This window comes from Rhincodon typus, unplaced genomic scaffold, assembly GCF_021869965.1.
Source record: "Rhincodon typus isolate 14 unplaced genomic scaffold, sRhiTyp1.1 hic_rhity00004107, whole genome shotgun sequence".
Classification (NCBI taxonomy): Eukaryota; Metazoa; Chordata; class Chondrichthyes; order Orectolobiformes; family Rhincodontidae; genus Rhincodon; species Rhincodon typus.
The window spans coordinates 1-13,956 of NW_025969745.1; the positions used below are offsets into that span (position 1 = coordinate 1).

Here is a 13,956-nt window from a genome sequence, read left to right on the forward strand (position 1 = left end):
GAAGATCTGAAACTGGAGAAAGAGAAAAAGAGTCAGGAGATGAAGGACAGGATTGAGAAGATAACAGAGGAAATCTCATCACTTTCAGCCACAGTTCAAGATATTGAACAAGAGCTGAGGGAAGAGAATCACATCAGTTTTTTAGAGGTAACTGTTAATTTATCTGTTTCCTTCATCTCTTCTTTGACACAGTCTTTAAGATCGGTTGAGGGAAGCTATCAAAACATTCAAATTACAATTAGCATTTCAGAGGGTGTATCATGGAAGTTGCAACAGTAGACAGTGATGTTGAGAGAGGGCGTTAAGCAGGAGAGCTTGAGCAGTTATTCTGGGACCTCCACCAACAGATGGTGATGGTAATGGAGGACAGGTAGAGGAATTGATGAGACCCTCCAGTGAAAAAAAACAGTGTCTTTGTGGGGAAGGAAGACTCATGAAAAGAAGTAGTGGCAAGACAAAGGATTCTTCAATCAAACATAAACTCTGGGCTTCATTCCATGTTATTACTCTAAATACTGCCTTACTTCATCTTAATTTCTCTTCATATTTGTAATAGCCTGATGCCACTGGAATAGAGAATTCCTGCTTCACGATCTTTGGGGCCTTCCATTTGCTCAAGGCTCGTGTTATATGGTTGGTTTAGCTCAGTTGGCTGATGCATGAGTGATGCCAATAGCAAGGATTCAATTTCCACATTGGCTGAGGTTACCATGAAGGATTCTCCATCTCCACATCTCCCCTCACCTGAGGTGTGGTCACCGTCAGGCTATGCCACCACCGATGGTCTCTCTAATGAGAGACAAGCTCTACAGTCTTGTAGGACTATGGAGATATTATGCTTATTTCTGATGTAGTCAGCAGGATTCCACAGAATAGGTATGAAGTCATTTCTGAAAAGGTTCAAATGGAGCAGATGGTGGAGGAATTGCCAATGTCTATGATGCAGACTGGAGTAACTCCACGATCATTAGAGGACTCAGGTGTTAGCAGAGGGAATTGTACCTTGAGGCCAAACCCAGGCGGGCACTCCCCATTTGTGTTTCTTTATTATGACAAAGGAAGTAAGAACCCCTGGTTGTGCATTATATTTCCAATGAATAGGAAGCTGGATAGATTCAGGGAAAGACTGGAAACTTCCAATTGAAGACTGAATTGAGGATACACAGCTTTTAATATATCCAGGAGTCTCAATATAAGTGAGCAGATAATGATTCTGATGAAAAATCTACATGGAAACACAGTCAGGAAATGCTGGGAAGAGGTACAGATATTCAAAAATATCCACACCAGGTCTTTAAGGTACTGGCAATGGTGTTTGGGGACAGCAGTGGCCTGACACAGTTACAGCATAGGATTGATCCAAGTCTTTGCTTCACATGGTCTCCTATCATGGCTACATCAAGCTCTTCCAATCCAATCTCAATCACAATTTTCGTTGATGATTTATGCCAGTTCCAGAATTTCCAATTTGCAGGGTCCGGCCGCCTCCTCTTTACCATGGACTTGCAATCCCTTTACACATCTATTACCCACCTCAGGGCTCCCCACTTCTTTCTGGAACAAAGGCCGTTCCCATCCACCACCAGCCTCCTCTGCTTGGCTGAGTTCGTCGTCACCCTGAACAAATTTTCTTTCAACTCCTCTCATTTTCTTCAGGTCAAAGGGGTGGTCATGGGTACGTGCATGGGCTGCAGTTATGCCTGTCCCTTCGTGGGGTAGGTGGAACATTCCTAGTTCCAGTCCTGTTCCGGCCTCCACCCACAACTCTTTCTCCAGTAAATTGATATCATCAGTGCTGCCTCCCTCTCCCATTTGGAATTGGAAACGTTTATTCATTTCACTTCCAATTTCCACCTTGCTCTGACCCATTTCTGACTCCTCTCTTCCCTTCCTTGACATTTCTGTTTCCATTCTGGGGATAGACTGGCCACCAATATCCACTATCCACTATAAACCCGCCAACTCCCACAGCTGCCTGGACTATAAATCCTCACATCCTGCTTTTTGTAAAGACTATTCCATTCTCCCAATTCCTCCATCTCCATCGCATTTGTTCCAATGAGGCCAACTTCAAAAAGGGAGCCTCCAAAATGTGCACCTTCTTCCTCAACAGAAGATTCCTCAGCACTGTTGTTAACAGGGCCCTTAACCAGGTCTGACCCATCTCCCGCACTTTGGCCCTTACCCTCTCTCTTCCCTCCTGCAACAGTAAGAGGGTCTTACCTACCATCCCACCAGCATCCACATCCAGAGGATCATTAGCTGCCATTTATGTCACCTCCAGCGAGATGCCACCACTAGACACATATTCCATCCCCTCCATTGTCAGCCTTCCGCAGGGAACATTGCCTCGGGGACAATCTGGTCCACTCTTCCTTCACTCCCAGTACACCTCCACAGCCTCAACAAAACCTTCCATTGCAACCACAGAAGGTGTAATACCTGTCTATTTCGTTCCTCACTCCTCTGTATTCACGGGCTCAAAGAGCACTTCTCCTGCACTTCATAATCTAATCTGCTGTATTTGCTGCTCATAATGTGGTTCCCTCTTCATTGGGGAAATGAAGCATACACTGGGTGACTGCTTCACAGAACACTTGCATTCTGTCTGCAAAAAAAAGACCCTGAGCTTCCAATTGCCTGCCACTTCAACAACCACCATGCTCCCTGGCCAAGATCTCTGTCTCAGGCTTGCTGCAGTGCTCCAGTGAAACTCAGTGCAAGCTGGAAGAAAAGCACCTCATTTTCCACTTGGGGACTCTGCAGCCTTCTGAACTCAATATCGAGTTCAATAACTTTAGGGCTTGAGCTCTCCCATGTCCTTACCCCAATTCCACACATAGGGATTATCACATAGTCTATTATTACACACAACTCATTGTTAGCCACTAACAGTTCCTATTACTAGCTGATCACCCTTCTAGCCAGATAGTTACTCACCCCTCTGTCTGTTCAACTGTTCTTTTCTCTCTTTGGGCTCTACACCACCTATCGTTTACTCCTTACACCCTTCCCCCACCCTATCTTCTGCATATAAACTGACATTTTCCTAGCTACCATCAGTTCTGAGGAAGGGCCAGGCAACGCAAAATGTTAATTCTGATATCTCTCTACAGACCTGCCAGACCTGTTTTTGTTTCACAATTTTCATAGCCTGGGAAAGTTAAGGATATTGTTAGGGTTGGATATTTTAAGATATATCCAGGTGTCCTTGGAAAGCACATATTGTGACTGCTGTGAACAATTCAGTACAGGCAGTACTCCTGATGTAGCATCTTCAAGCATCACAATCTGAGGCCTATGCTTCCACTGGCTGGTCAATGTGGCATATGGTGAGGGACTCTGTCTTGCCTCATAAACACCTGCAACAGAAAGGAGAATGATCCAACAGAAGTTGGAAAAGTCTGATGACCCTATGGGATCCTACCCCATCCCAGCCGGCCACAAAACCTCAGGAACTAGAAATGTAGGGGACAGTCACCATGTTTCATGACTTCAGATGGAATTCCAGGGGCTTTGTTGCTGGTGTCTGTTGATGCCAGTCACAGTTCTCCTCCAGATTTGGACTCTCATCCAGTTTTTCTTTGATAGGCTGCTGTTGAATGTGATTGCTGGGTATATCATGCACTGAACACTTGGCTCTAAAGAGGATTTCAAAGCACTCTGACCAGCGATCCAGAGCTGGCTCCTTGTCAGTATGTCATACCTTGCCATTGGAGCTCTGAATGGCCTTTTGATTTGATCCATGGACGGATTGTGGTACTTCACAGAATCTTCTTAGATTATTGGTATGAGTGTACTGTGTTTTCTGCAAGTGTCATCCACCAGTCATTTTGGATGCTCCTTGGTTTACATTGAAGTGTGTTTCATGCTTGACAGGAAGTTATCTTTTTCTGTTATCAACTGCCTGAGTCAGGTGACTCTGATGGTCTGGCAGGTTTTGAAGTTCTTTGTCATTTCCAACAAACCAGCTCCTGTTATTCCTGGTGCTGAGTTGGAGCGATCCAGTATTGCAGCTTCGATGTGATGCCAGTGTTTCACTGGTGTGAGAGCAGTGAGATCACAGTGATCCAGTCTGGCTGGTAAGATTACTTGATGTCTACCTCTGTAAGATGTGGCTTGCAGTTTGCTGAATTGAAGTTCCTTCACTGGGTTGTCTCTGGTGTATTTTTGGGCAGTCACTTGAAATGGAGGTTCACATGTGTGCAAACAAGTCAGTGGTCTATATGACAGCCAATACTGCATGTGACTCAAGTATGCAGGATGCCTTTTAGGTCACAGTGACACGCCAAGCTGTCACCTATCAATGCCCTGTTTAAGCTAGGGTTCCATCCCTGTGGACCTGAAGCAATATTCTTGTCGATAGAAAGTGTTGCTTGTGGACAACTGGTTCTCTGTACAGATTCCAAGAATAGACATCCATTTTCATTGAAGTTTTCATCTCCATGGTTCCTGAGCACTCCCTTCCATGCCAAGCTGTCACCACCATCTCTGGCATTGAAATCATCCAGGGCAATAATTTACACTTGGGAGTGACATTCGAGATGAGTCAATGGAGATCTGTGTTGCACCTATCTTTGTCAGCTGTTTATTCTTTAGGGTGAGAACAGAAAAGCTGATGAGAGTTGCGTGTTGCTGGTCTTGGAGATGGAGGTGCAGGGACATTATGTACTAGAATGGCCAATTGTCAGGCTTCAAAATTTAGTGACAATAGTCTTCTTCACCGTGAAGCTGACACCAAAGAGTTGTTGTGCAACTTGAGGCCTATTTGATCACTAAAGGTTAGAGCTATCGTTATGTTCTGTCAGGCTGACTCATTCTGAGAAGCAGATCTTATTCAGGGCTGTCAAATTGATGTCTTGTCTGATTGGATCATGGGCCATTAGGCTTGGGCATCGATGGTAACGCTCACCTGAGTTGAGCATTGTTCTCAAGTTCCAACAGACAAATATAGAATTTCTCTTTGTTAGTATTTAGTGCACAGATGAAGGAAGTATACTTGTACATTCAGTTAGATAGAGGTAGAAATCCCTGTACCATTAATCAGATGGAGGTTGTACCCTGTACCTTCAGTTAGATGAAGAGATCATCTCTGCACTTCAGTCAGATGGAGTTAGTACCCTGTACTGTCAGTCAGCTGCATCCAACTTGTAGGATGAACTGGAATCCCTGTTCCTTATCTATATCCAACTCTCACTGCTTGCTCACACTCCAGCAGAACATCTCAGTTAGCAAGCAGTGAGCTCTGCTGCTAGTGTGGGATTTTGTTGGCAAACATTCATATATCGATTCTGATCAACTTATGTCCTTTTGGAACATGGATACCCAAATTACAAAATGGAAAATATTAAAGTGATTTTCTAAACAATCAATTAATCCCAGTAATTTGACCTCGATGAGGAATTCCCAATTAGATTGTATCTCTCTGAGTTATGTTGTGTAGTAACATTGAACTATTTGTAATATTGTACAGTAATGCAGTCCTGTGAGGACAGGATGAGACAGTTCAATAACTTTTGCACTTAAAATGCTCTCTTTATGGAATCCAGTCTGGGACTTTACTCCTTATCAAATGCTGTATAAATGCAAACTGTAACAAATTTTCTTGTTCCACAGAAGTTTCTGGTTGCACAGAAAAGGTAAAAATTTATGCCCTTGTTCTGTTTTTTTAAATATATTCTTCCCTCATCATGGAATGATCCAACACTGACCTTTATCTCCCATTTCAGAGTGAAGCAAACTCTCCCAGATCCACAGAAAGTTTACCCTTTAATAAATGTGGGCAAGTACATTGGCTCTCTGCAGTACAGAGTGTGGAAAAAGATTAATACAGGTAGGTGTGAACTTCCTGACACCAGCTATTCAACAGTTCCCACGATTATTAGAATGGTGGAACTGTCTTTTTATAATGCAGAAAAATTAATTCAACTTATAACTGGTTCAATTTTACTTCAGTCAGTTTCCTGTTAAAAACACAGGACTGGATTATAAACTGTTCCTCTGACAGGTCTGAAGGCAGAATAACCTCTAAAATCTAGCAGCTGTCTTGTTTTTCACCCACTCACTCTCCCATGTTCCACATTAATTCACTGAGGAAACATGGAGCTATTGGGCAGCACACTGATTCCTGAACTTCCCCTTACCCAGGTGTAATAATCAAATGAGAAACTTGGTTGCTTTAGTTGTATGATCTGCTTCCAAGGAAGTGGAGCTCATCAGAAGTAACAATCACTCCCCATGAAGGTCGTCCACTCCATTTTAACCTTCCTTCCCCTGGTTTCCTGAACTCAGTCCCCTAACTTATCCCACTCCCTTTTCAGGGCTGGACAACTTTGTTGTGCTGACCCTGCCCCCAGATCCACCCAGACTCCCTGGTTTGGTAGGACTGCCTATACACCTGAACTGATCAGAATGTAAAGGATAGGATGGAATGACATTCGACAATTGCAAAATGCTGCTCCTTTACTTGGAAACTTTTTTTTTTACATGGTCATGATCAATCAGTGATTGAATACATTTAGGAATTGAACCTTTTAAATATTCAATGTCCCGAGCCTTCAGTTACACTGACATAAAATAAACATATTAAATGATAATGAAAGTGGGACTATGAAATTTGTTTTTCTGGATTGTCCCCACCGTAGCTAGCAGGACTTATGATTCTCTAAACTTTGCTTGTTTACAACTGGTTTGAACAAAATGTTCTCAGAGCCCACTTCGTTGCAGTATGGGTGGTCAACCTGTGCACATTATTTTACCCAAAAGCTATCTCTAGTTAATCCCAGCAGCACATCGATGACACCCACTCACCAAGATTAATGGTCAACAAGGCTTCATTTAGATTTCTCAGAAAGGTTCAGCGTTCTCCCTCATTGGCTTTCAAACAGATGTCCTGGCTAATATCTTGCTGCACACTCTCACCCAGACACTCAAGAAACTTGACACCATCCAGGAAACAGAAGCCCACTTGATTGGCATCGCATCCATAAGCATTCACTCCCTCCACCACCGACACCTCAGTGGTAGCATTGTCTATGATCTACAAGATGCACTGCAGGAATTCACCAAAGGTCCTCAGACAGCACCTTCCAAACCCATGACCTCTCCCATCTAGAAGCTGGACAGCAAATATATGGGAACACTACACACCCTACAGGTTCTCTCCTCTGAGCCACCATCAACTTGACTTGGAAATATATCACCTTCACTATCATTGGGTCAAGATCCTGAAATTCCCTCCCTAATAACATTGTGGGTTTACCTACAGATCAAGGACTTGCAGTGGTTCAAGAACGGAGCTCACCACCATCTTCACAAGAGTCAACTAGGGATGGGCAATAAATGCCGGCCAGCCAATGATACAAACACCCCACAAGTAAATTAAAAATAAAATCACTGTCTGAGGAAGTCAAGTTATTATTGTCTTAAATTTTTCTAGATCTGGATTCTTCCAGACAACATCTGATCATCTTTACTGCATTAAACATGCATCATTACATAACCCAAGAGGGAAGGTGTCTTTATGGGAGCTGTTCACTTCACTTTCTTCCCAGTGGTATCAGATTCATGCTGAAGACAAGATCTTCAATTTGACAGACTGTCAAAGTTCACGTTGCAATTCACTTAATATGTGGGGGCACTCACAGCTGACTTTGAAAGCCTACTGAATGTCATGAACTGAAAATGCTTTTAGTTTATTAAGTTTAGCTAACCCATGATGTGCAATCATCTCATATTAAACATTAGAGGACTCTATTGGCGCAGTGTTATTGTCCCTATCTTTAAGCTAGGAGGCTTGGTTTCAGCTCCCATCTGCTCTATAGTTGTATCTTACCCTTCTCTCTAAAACGGCTTCCCTCATGTAATAATCAATCAGACGAGCTTGTGAGATTCTGACACTAGTTTGAAGGCTCATTTTTCTGGAAAGGTTCCTCAGGTGGGCTTGGTTATTACAGGGCAACCTCTTTATGATCTTTGATCTGAATCTTCTCCTTCAGTGGGACACTGCTGGTATTAGGAAGGGTCTTTGCTTCTTCAACCTCCCTTTGTGGATCACTAATTCAGCATTCTGTTTATCTTTATTCATCTTCCACGAAACTAAAGCCATCAACATAAATATGTCATCTTTCAGGATGAGCTCCTGTCCTGAATTCTCCCTCAGTTTCCCAGTTGCCCTTATGTGGTTCTCCTGGACAATTGAGATTAGCTGTGAGTTTAGGGTCATCCTAATTTATCTTAATATTTCTCCCACTTCGCGATAAAGTCCATTTGGTTATTCTGCCTCAAGATCCTGTTTCTTCTTTGATTGTTCTGTCTAACAACAGTCAGATTTGATTGTGGTGGTCAGTGATATAAGAGACTGGGTGCCAGTGAAAACAGTAAAATATTTCACTGTCCCACAGGTCACTAACAGACGTGCCTCACAGATGGAAAATCTGTTCTCCATGTCTGCTCGGACTCTGGACACAGAGGGTTATGGTCACAAATGACCATCTGTTTCCTGCAGAAGGACTTCACTTAAACTAATGTCAGTGGCTGCAGCTTCCAGATAAAAGGCCTTGTTGGGGTGGACAGCTCCCAGAACTGGGCCAGGCTGCATGTCCATTTCACTTCAATGAAATCCTCTTCACATTTCTCATCAAGTCTCAACATTCCCTATTCCACAATGGAGACTCCAGCCTTTTCCAGGTCTTTCCCACTTCCTCAGGGATAGTGTACGGTTTTTATGATGGCGACATGAGGTCTCTCTCTATTCTGCCTCCCTCCCCACCCCCACCGCCCCCAGTCGCTCATCCACAATCATGTTTGTGAATGGTGGAGACATCCCTATATTTTCCTCTCCTAAACTCCGATACAGTTCCCATGTCTAGGTTGGCAGAATTTTTAAATAATAGGACCCTATTGATCAGAACTCATGTCTCAGTGTGACATGGAGGAATAACTGACAACTTGTTTGCTCTCCATTCCACCCAGACAGTTATTATGTGTCCACCACAATGCTCTGAGGCATTCTGAACCTCTCTCTGCCTGTCGTGAACTCTCTCTCTCTGCCTGTCATGCACTCTCTCTCTCTCCCTTTCTCTCCCTGTCATACTGTCCGTCTGCTTGTTACGCACTCATTTTCGCATTGACTTTTGCGTTCTGTCTCTTCCTGTAATTTGTCACTATTTTCTCAATCTCAATTTCTGCCTGACATCAATCACTGTCTGTCTGTCTGCCTGCCATGCTTTCCCAGGTTGCCTGGCACACCTTCTTGCTGTCACATAATACTTCACTCTCTGTCTAACAAACCTCCTCTCTGCCTGTCACACCTCACTCCCTTAAACTTTGCTAGTTGCACACTCTGTCTCGCTCTGCTTCTCATAGTTTTTCTCTGCCTGTGGCATGTGCCCTGTCTCCATGTCACATGCATCATCAGTCTCCATCTATCACACCCTCTCTCTGTCACACACACAATTTCACCCTGCCTGTATCACCCTCCCTCTCTCACACACAGAATCTCACCCTGCCTGTATCACCCTTTCTCTGTCACACCTTTTTCTCTCTTTCAATCTCTCTGTTATACTGTTACTCTCCCTTTTTCACTCACATTGTCACAGTCTTTGTCTGTCACACTACCTCTCTCTTTCACTTTCTCTGTCACACTCTCTCTGTCATACTTTCTCATTCGCTCCATCTTTCACTCAGTCACTCTCTTTCTCCATCATACTTCCTCTCCCTATCACACTCTATCTCACTATCACCCTTTCTGTAACATCCTTTCTCTCTGTCTCAAACTCTGTCTCTGCCTGTCGTATATCCTCTCTCTCTCTCTCTCACTCTCTCTGTCACATGGTCTCTTTCTTTCTGTCTCACACACACACACACTCTCTGCCACATACACTCTCTGTCACTCTCTATGTCTCTCAATCATACCCTCTCTCTCTATCATAGCTGCTCTTTCTATTAAACTATTTCTCTCTGTCACACACGGTTTTATTTCACTCTTTGTCACTCTGTCTCTAAGACATACTGTCATTCTATCACACCTTCTTGCTCTGTCACATCCTCTCTTCCCTATCACACCCTCACACTCTCTCTCTATCTGACACATCCTCTCGCTCTGTGTCATTCTCTCTCTCTTATTCATGCAGTCTATCACATACTTGTGCTCTGTCCTTATTTGTGTCACACACTTTCTCTGTCACATTCTCTCGATCTCTCTCCATCACATACCCTTTCTGTCTCACTGACGCTCTCTCTGTCACACAAGCCCCTTCTCTTTATCACACCCTCTCTTTCTGTCATATTCTCTCTTTGCCACACACACTCTCTCTCTGTTACATTCTCTCTGTCACACACTGTCTCTTGCTCTCTCTATCACTGTCTCTCTGTCCCTCTCTCCCTCTCTCTTACACTATCTGTCTTTGTCACTTTCTTGCTCTCTCTCTGTCACATTCTCTCTGTCTGTCTGTTGAACCATCTTGCTCTCCATCACTCTTGCTCCCTGTAACACACTCTGTCTGCCTGTCTGTCTCTCTCTCTGTCACAGCTGTTCTTTCTCTCTCTGTCACTCTGTGTGTCACACTCTCTTTCTGTCACACTCTATCACTTTCGCCCTCTGTCATACTCTCCTTCTAAATGGGGAAAGGCAGACAAGGCAAAGATAGGTGGAGGTAATGTTGATGAAGTGGGAAGGCTGCAGAAAGACTTTGACAGGTTAGGAGAGTGGGCAAAGAAGTGGCAGATGGAATACAGCATGGGTAAGTCTGAGATTATGTATTTTGATAGAAAGAATAGAAGCATAGACTATTTTTAAATGGGGAAAGGCTTTGAAAATCTGAAGCACAAAAAGACTTGTGAATACGAGTTCAGAATTCTCTTAAGGTTAACATAGAGGTTCAGTTGACAGTTAGGAAGGCAAATGCAATGTTGGTATTCATGTCAAGAGATCAGGAATACAACAGCAGAAATGTATTGTTGAGGCTGTATAAGGCTCTGGTCAGACCGCATTTGGAATATTGTGAGCAGTTTTGGGCCCTAAATCTGAAGAAGGATGTGCAGGCATTGGAAGTTCACAGGAATTTTCCCGAAGATGTAGAGCTTGTCATACGAGGGACGGTTGAGGACTCTGGGTCTGTACTCGATGGAGTTTAGATGAATGAGGGGAGAATCAGATTGGAACTTGCAGAATACTGATAGGCCTGGATAGAGTGAACATGGAGAAGATGTTTCCAATAGTGGGAGGGACTAGGACTGAGGGCAAAGCCTCACAGTGAAGGGACAACACCTTAGAATTGAGATGAAGAGTAGTTTCTTCAGCCAAAGACTGGTGAATCTGTGGAACTCATTGCTACAGAGGGCTGTGAAGGCCAGGTCATTGAGTGTCTTCAAGACAGCGATAGATTGGTTCTTGATTAGTAAGGGGGTGAAGTGTTACGTGGAGAAGGCAGAAGAATAGGGTTGAGAAACATATTAGCCTTGATTGAATGGCAGAGCAGGTTTAATGGGCTAATTGGCCTAATTCTGATCCTATATCTTATGGTCTTATCGTGATGGTTACTCCCTCTGTTACTCTATCTTTGTCAATCTCTGTCTTTATCTCTATCACACACCCTGTCTCTCTGTATCACACTCTCTCCTACTGTCACGCTTTCTATTTCTGTAATGGGGTTTCCTCACCATCACTGTGGGGTGTGGCTTTTGGTGAACAGCTTTTCCCATTTGTCTTTTCCTATTTCCCTGACCGCTGTTTAAACTCTTCCATGGGGATGAGTTTCTAATCCTGGATCATTGCCAATTTTCCCAGTCACGAAGTGACTGTGAGAGTTACAGTGAGTCTGACTGACATTTTGTCCATGTCCTTTTGTTCCCAGCTCCAGTCACCTTGGAGCCTAATACTGCCCATCCTGCCCTTCTCCTGTCTGTGGGAAACACTGTGAAATGGCGGCAGCTTCCCAACAATCCAGAGAGATTTGAAGATGCTTTAAGTGTCCTGGGATCAGAGGGATTCACATCAGGGAAACATTCCTGGGAAATGGATGTGGGGAACAAGACAAATTGGGATGTTGGTGTGGCCAAGGTGTCCATCAACAAGAAGGGGAAAATCTACCTGTATCCAGAGAATGGATACTGGACAGTGATTCTGAGAAAGGGGAATGAATACCGGGCTTGTGAAGAATCATCCGTACAATTAGAGCTGAGGGTTTATCCGAGGAAGATCCGAGTCTGTCTGGATTATGAAGGAGGGAAGGTGTCCTTCTCAGAGAACAAGACCCATATCTACACTTTCACTGGGACATTCACTGAGAAACTCTATCCTTACTTCAGTGTAGGTCTCACTGATGGGAGTAAAAACACAGAAGCCTCTGAAAATCTGTCCCCAGAGAGTAACAATCCAGGAAGATGAGGGATTCATTCCTTCATCCAAATAAAGACACTTTCTGTAATGGGGGTGGGGGGAGGACCTTTCACACACTAGGTCACTGGGTGGGGCAGGGGATCCCACACACTGGGTCACTAGGTGGGGGAGGGGGAGACCTCAATTTTCTGTCTCTGATTTTGGTTCCAGGGAGAGGGCAGTGGGGACTGGTTCCGGGGATGGGCCTTTTCTCTGAGTCACCATGTGAGCTAGTGCCTGAGGCGGAATGGGGCCCTGACCCAGCAGGGCCCTCCAATGCTCAGAGTTGATGCTGCTTGTCAGCTTTCCTGAGTTTGCTCCTCTTCTTCCATTATCTGAAGGGGTTGCTGCTCCATTTCTGGATCCACTTCAGCCCCACGCTCCTGTCTTTGACCACCCAGTACAGAGGGGAACAGGCAGATCCGGAGACCTCTTCATGTGCCTGCTCTTGGGCATGGCCAAAGTGGCCCTCAACAGGTCCAGGCAGTGGGCAGTCAAGAGTGATATTTGCCCTGACTGTCTGACCTTCTTTCTCAGCTGAGTCCATTCCTGAGTGTCCCTGCAGATCGGGCACATGGTCTCAATGTGTATACTTCAGGCCTTCAGTGATCAGCAGGCACAGGGGGCACTGGACTATGTCATTAATCTTGGAAGTGCCATTTTAATTCTGTTTAAATTTACTTCAAAGTCCTGTTTTATTTTTTGTTGCAGTGGGTCGGTACTGCTCCTGTGGCTTTAAGAGATGTATTTTGTCCTGGTTTCTTTTAAGAGATAGATTGATTTAGAGGTGATGAGCAGTCTTTAGCAGAGTAAACAGTTTGTGAGGCCTTAGGATTTTTTTTAAAAGTTGGAACAATAGAAGCAGCCTGGATGGGTGTCATTAGCTCTCACAGAACTAGGATTTTTAGTTATTTCAGCAGCAGTTGCTATTGGCGTGTCGAAGAAGAGCAAGTTATTTTTCGCCTCGCTTGATTACAGCCCAAAGCTGGAGGTTCTGTGACTGACAGACTGGATTGCATGCGAGGCATTCTATTTTTTGAATTTGCCTTTTGCCAAGGATGTTACTATATCGGATCAGTTAATTAGTAATAGTTACTGTATATATTATTCTGTTAAGTTTTTCAGTAGAGTTGAGTTATTCCAATTTCTTCTTTCTTTTGTTGTATTTTAACTGCTGTGTTTGAATAAATTGTGTTTTGCTTAATGTTGAGTAGTTTAATTAATCGAATTGCGTTCAGAACATGGCACCATACATTTATCTTTAAAATAAGAAAATGTCAGGGATTCGGCTACCTTCTTAATATATGAAGAGGGGATCTGGTCTGGTCTGGTCAATAACAAGGTTTCATTGTTTTTGGATTCTTTGCAAAGATATAGACATAACTGAAAGTGGGTTTGTTAGGTCAGGGAGCGTGAATGTAATTTTGCAAATAAGTGGTTGTAAAAATATGTAAATATTGATTCCAGTTCTTTCCTTCATCGAGTTAATTTGTGGAATCTAATGCTTTGGAGGAGATTACAGTGAGTCCTCCATAGCTGAAACCTTGGTTGTTATAGTTACTAGGACAGAGAAAATC

The 13,956-nt window shown here is 43.7% G+C and overlaps 1 pseudogene; it reads left to right on the plus strand.

Annotated features, from left to right (window-relative positions):
- Positions 1-3: 3 nt before the first annotated feature.
- On the plus strand, positions 4-12,413 carry LOC125481890 (annotated as a pseudogene).
- Positions 12,414-13,956: the final 1,543 nt, after the last annotated feature.